Consider the following 5,841-nt stretch of genomic DNA (forward strand, 5'->3'; position numbering starts at 1 on the left):
CACACACACACACAAAAAAAACAACACACACAAAAAATATTAATTTATTAAAAATATAATATATATATATTATATATATTATATTAATATATACATAATACCATATAAATTTTTTATATTATATATTATATTATATATTTTACTACATACATAAATACTACACAACAACACACCACACCAACCAACACACACAACACACACACACCAAAACACCACCACCACAAAACCCACACACATATTATTATATAAATTATTATAATATATATAAATTAAATATATATATTATATAGTACGTATTATCATATTATCTTTTTTTTTATGGTCTGTTTTTTTTTTTAAAATATAACTAAAAATTTTACCCTACCATTCTCTTTCTTTGTCTCTTTTTCTCCCCCCATGTCTTTTTCTTTTTTACCTACCGTGTCGCGTTCTGCAGACTCTCTCACCCCCTTCTCCTATTCCCCTTCAGAATGGCCCCCGGGAAAAAAAACAGCCAGCAAATATTACCGAATAAGCTCCAGGTCGAACCCTTTGCCTTTTGTCCTTCACCCCAAGTACACATCCGTAGGCGATCTCCTGAAGGGGCGGTTCGAGGGGCCGAGAGGGGGGTCGCGGAGGTCAAAAGTCCCGTCAGAAGATTTTTAAACGATAGGTTTCTAATCAGTAATTAAAAATGTTTCTCAGGGGTGGTCTACAGGGTTTCGTTGGCCTGAATACCATGGGGTTTGGGTGGGGCCTTTGTGGCAGGAAAATTGGGCGGGAGTGTCGTTTGATGATTATTTTTTTTTGAAAAAATAAGGATGAACTGTGGGGTGATAAAAACCCTAAGTACATTACCATAGTGGGATGGGGGAAATTTTCCTCTCTGCAGGGATTTATTTTAAGGGGATAAAAATATGTTTCCTTTATGCTGCCCAAACCCCCTTGATCTGCGTTTTCTGATATCATCTCCCCAATAAGAAATGCCACAAAAAAACATATGATAAATAGAAACAGGCGGTTGGGAGGGACGTTGGGGAAAAATTGGGGGAGAAAAGGAAGGGTTTGGGGAAAAACAAAAGAAAACCCCAACAACGAAATAAAATAAAAGGTACATGCCCGTGGGGGGGCTTTTGCCCCGTTGTCACCAAAAATCTGGGGGGGGGTCTGGGTTGAGAAACTGGGGTAAGTCTCTTAAAACCCAAAAACCCCCGGGGAAAATTGCCTGGTTGCCGGGGACGTTGGATGTTTTTCCCTTTTTTGTTTTTTTTAAAAATCAGGGGGGGATGAGCGGCCAAAAATGCTCTCGGTACTTTTTCAGCGAAGTCGGGCCCTTTGGAGAAAAAAACTTGGGGGGCGAAGTTGTGGTTTCAGCACTTTTTTTTGACTAATTGATCGATCAAAAACAGATTTAGTTTTTTCTACGTTTCATGACTGCCCCGGAAAAACTGGCATGGTAGTGTGGACATCGTCATGGCGTCGCCGTTTTGGAATGGTAGAAGTCCAATATCGGGTAGGAGTTGTTGTTTCGGGGGGAAAAGCCCTCTTTTTTTTTTCCGTTATTTTTTTACCTAAAAAATGTTAGGGGTTTCGACGTTTTTAAAAAACTAAGGGTCCCCCGTTTTTGGGGCGGTCCCGAACGTCCGTATAGTTGCTTTTTCTGAAGCCGTTTTTTTTTTATTCAACCTCTGTCGTTTAAGATTACGGGAGATCTTTTTTGTTCGTGTATTATTTCCCTGAAAAATGTGAAGGGGAAAACTGTGATGCAAGAGCTCCTCCCCCCTTAAAAAAACTATGGGGATTAAATCGAGTTCTTCCTTCTATTTTGTTCAACTCCGCGACAGTTGTTGACCCAAAGCTTTTTTGACCAAAAAATGTTTATGCGGTTTTCTCGAGGATTTTTTCCATTACTCTGAAGGCTGACTGATTCCATTTATGAACATCACCCAGATATCATCGGCTGCAAAAACGCCCTTCCCCTGGAAAACAGTGCAAAATGAACCACGCGCCCACAATTCTATTTGGCCCACACTAATCAAAAGACCCAAAATTTGGAGCGGGGGCTGAGACGACAGCTGAGCAAAACCCAACTTCATCCCTCTTTTTGGTTGCTACTCGCATATCCCCCGGTTATCTTATTACCGTCCCTCACTTGAAAAACATCTTTTAAACATTTACATAAAGGCGGAAGTGCATTTTTTTAAAAATACTAAGGGAATTACTTTTAGGAAATCATTTTTATCATTCGAAGGAAAATTTAACCAAAAAATTCTCAAATAATGTAAACAAAGACACTTTTTGGTTAATCAATTTTTTGGGGGAAACAAGGGGGTTTTTTAAGAGAATTTTTTCAAAAAGTACCCAGGTATATTTAAAAACAAAAAAGCAGTGGAGATAGCAATTTTTCTTGTTTGTCTTTATTTTTTATTTTTATGACCGTACTAGAAAAAAAATGAAACTAATCAAAAATTATGAAAAAAAGCGGACACTGATGCTCGTGATGACAATAATTACTATAAAAAAAAAAAAGGTACTTGCCTCTGTCGCCCCCCGGTAGTTTCGAAGGGAATGGACTGTAGTGGCACGGCTGGCGCTGAGGTCAGGATAGGGGAGCCCTTCCCCCGCTCTTCGATGTTTTCAGGAGGCCCGTGATATTGTCCTCAAAATTAAGGACTGGAGCCACGGCCCGCATCGGGCTGTTTATCGAGGCGTTTGGTATTTTCGGTGGCTGCCAGAAGGTCTTCCCGTTGATATGGCGGACTGCAGCCGCCCTGGGTGGTGACAGGCGCGCTTTATTTGGGCGATACGCGCCAGAATTCCCTTTGATTTAGGGGGGGAGCTGGACTTCGCTCACGGCAACTATGGAGGAGGAAAGGCTATCGTCGACGAGGGCACTTGGTTTTGGAGGTTTTCTGTGCCAGTCGAAGTTTTTGTTCTCCTTTTTGTCTCTGTAGGTTTTTTTTTAAAAATCATCACTTAAGGCTTTCCAACGAAAACCAGGTGAACTTTTTTTCTCTATGCCAACCCCCGATTCTAGGAACACTCGCTTTGACCTGCTCCCGGAAAGGTGTGGATATGTTTTCGCCGAGTTAAGGAACTTAGGAATCCGTTGTCCAGTGGATTTAAAAGGATACAAAGCAAAAGATGACTCAACCCTTTTAACGAACCGTTAAAGACCCGAAATTTTCATCTTCTACGGGGCCCCTGGGGGATGGCGTTGCGGAGGTCGAAACATTTTTGAGGTTTCCAAGTTTCTCTGGCTTTTTTTGGCCCAAAGAGGAAGAAAAAAAAAACAAAAAACAGGGCCCAAAGTTTTGGTCGCAGTGCGGTACGATGCCCCCGCCTCCCGGGTGTCTCGCGATATACGAGAAAGGGGTAAAAAAGGCCCAGCAAATTTTAGGAAGGGAGCAGTGGGTTTAAACCTTCGAAAACTAAAAAGCCCAAATTTGTAATTATATTACGGTTGAAGTAGTCCTCTGTTTTCTTCCTATTCCCAAAGTAAACCAAAAATGAGGTTGCGAATAGTTTAATAAATTTTGGGGGAACTGTAGCTTTGATATAAATAAAAGCCGAACTGAAGGGGGTTTTTTCTTGTAAGATAACCCTATCCTTAATTTTTCATCATATTTGGAAAAAGTTCAAGATATGAAATTCCCTTCTTTGTATGGGGTTGTGTTGTGTGTGTGGCGTGTGTGTGGGTTGTTTGTGTTTGTTGGTTGGGTGGGGTTTTGGTGTGTTTTGGGGTGTGTTGGGGTGGTGGTGGTGGTGTGTTTGTGTGTGTGTGTTGGTGTTTATATATAATTATAATATATAATATATTATATAATTTTTATATAATTTTAAGATATTATTATAAGATAAGGAAAGGTTAAGGGCATGCGATTTAAAAAATGGAAGAGAAATTTTAGCACGCGGGCCGAATATCAGAGGGAAAAACCCCGGGCATTTGAAGTACATATATGGATCATATATAATATGATTTTTAAATTTAACCCAAAACAACAGACACAACAGATTCAAGAAAAAGTGTGTGCTATGTGTTTTTGGTGTGTGTGTGTGTGTGGGTGTGTGTGTGTGGGTGTGGTGTGTGGGGTGTGTGTGGGGGGTGTGGTGTGTGTTGTGGGGTGTGTGTGTGGTGTATATATAATATTTTATATTATATATATAATATAAAATAAAAATTATTTTATTTTATATATTTTATTATGAAAAATAAAAATAGGTTTTGACCCATGCGATTTTAAAAAATGGAGAGAAAAGTTTAGTCACGCGTCCCCGGAAAAATAAAAGGGAAATCCGGAAAATTTGAAATACATATATGGATTATATATATTATGATGTATTATTACCCCCAAACACACACAGACACAACAGTTAGAGAAAAAGTGTTGTTGGTGTGTTTTGGTGTGTGTGTGTGTGTTTTTTGTGTGTGTGTGGTGGTGTGTGTGTGTGTGGGGTGTGTGTGGTGTGTTGTGTGTGGTGTGTGTGTGGTGTGTGTGGTGTGTTTTGGTGTAAAAAAAAAATATTTTTTTTTTATAATTTTAATAATTTTTTATTAAATTATATAAAAAAAAAAATAATAAAAATATATTTTTAATATAAAATTATATATTTTTATTTATATAATAATAAAAAAAAAGGGGGGGCCGGATTTTCATGGAGAGAAATTTTTTAGCGGGGGTTTTAAAAGGGGGGGAACCCTTTTTTTTTTAAAAAAATTATTTTTAAATTTTTTTAAAAACCCCGGCCCCCCCCAAAAAGTTTGGGGGGGGTTTTTTTTGTTGGGGGTTTTTGGGGGTTTTTTGGGGGGGTTTTTTTTGGGTGTGTGGGGGGGTTTTTGGGGGGTTTGGGGTTTGGGGTTTTTTTTGTTTGGGGTTTTTGGGGGGGAAAAAAAAATTTTGGGGATTTAAAATTTTTTATTTAAAAAATATATTATTAAAAAAATTTTTTTAAAATTTAAAAAATTTAAAAAACAAACAAAAACAGTAAAAATTTTATTTATAAAAATTAAAAATAAATTTTTAAAAATAAATAATTTTTTTTTTAGGGCCCCTGATTAAAAAAAAATTTTGGGGTTTTTTTGGGGGTTTTTTTTTGGGGGGGTTTTTGGGAAAAATATTTAAAAAAAAAAAAATTTAAAAATTTTTAAAACAAATTTTTTTTTTTTTTTTTTAAGGGGTTTTTTTAAAAAAAAAAGGTTTTCCCCCGATAAAATTTTTTTTTAAAAATTTTTTTTTTTCCCCAAAAAAAAATTTTTAAAAAAAATTTTTTTTTTTGTTGGAAAAAAAAATTTTTTTTTGGGGGGGGGTTGGGGGGTGGGGGGTTTGGGGGGGGGGGTTGGTTTTTTTGGTGGGTGGGGGTTTTTGGGGTTTGTTTTTTTTTGGGGTTGGGTGGGGTTTTTTGGGGGGGGTTTGGGGGTGGGGTTTTTTGGGGGGGTTTTGTTTGTTGGGGGTTGTGGGGGGGTGGGGGGGGTGGGTTTGGGGGGTTTTTTGGGGGGGGTTTGGGGGGGTTTTTTTTTAAAATTAAATTTAAAAATTTTTTAATTAAATTTTTTATTTTTTTAAAATTTAAAATTTTTTTTTTTTAAAAAAAATATTTAAAAAAATATTTAATTTAAAAATTAAATTATTAAATTTTAATTTTTTTTTAAAAAAAAATTTAATTTTTTCAATTTTTACTTTTTTTATTAATTTTTTTTAAAATTTTTTAAAATTTTTAAATTTAATTTGGGTTTTTTGGGGGGGTTTTTGGGGGGGTTTGGGAAATTTTTGGTTGGGGGGGGTGTGGTTGTTTTGGGGGGTTGGGTTTTGTTTGTGGGGGGTTTTCCGGGGGGGGGTTTTTTTTTTTGGGGGGGGGGGGTTT

This window comes from Penaeus monodon, unplaced genomic scaffold (genome assembly GCF_015228065.2).
Source record: "Penaeus monodon isolate SGIC_2016 unplaced genomic scaffold, NSTDA_Pmon_1 PmonScaffold_3906, whole genome shotgun sequence".
Taxonomy (NCBI): domain Eukaryota; kingdom Metazoa; phylum Arthropoda; class Malacostraca; order Decapoda; family Penaeidae; genus Penaeus; species Penaeus monodon.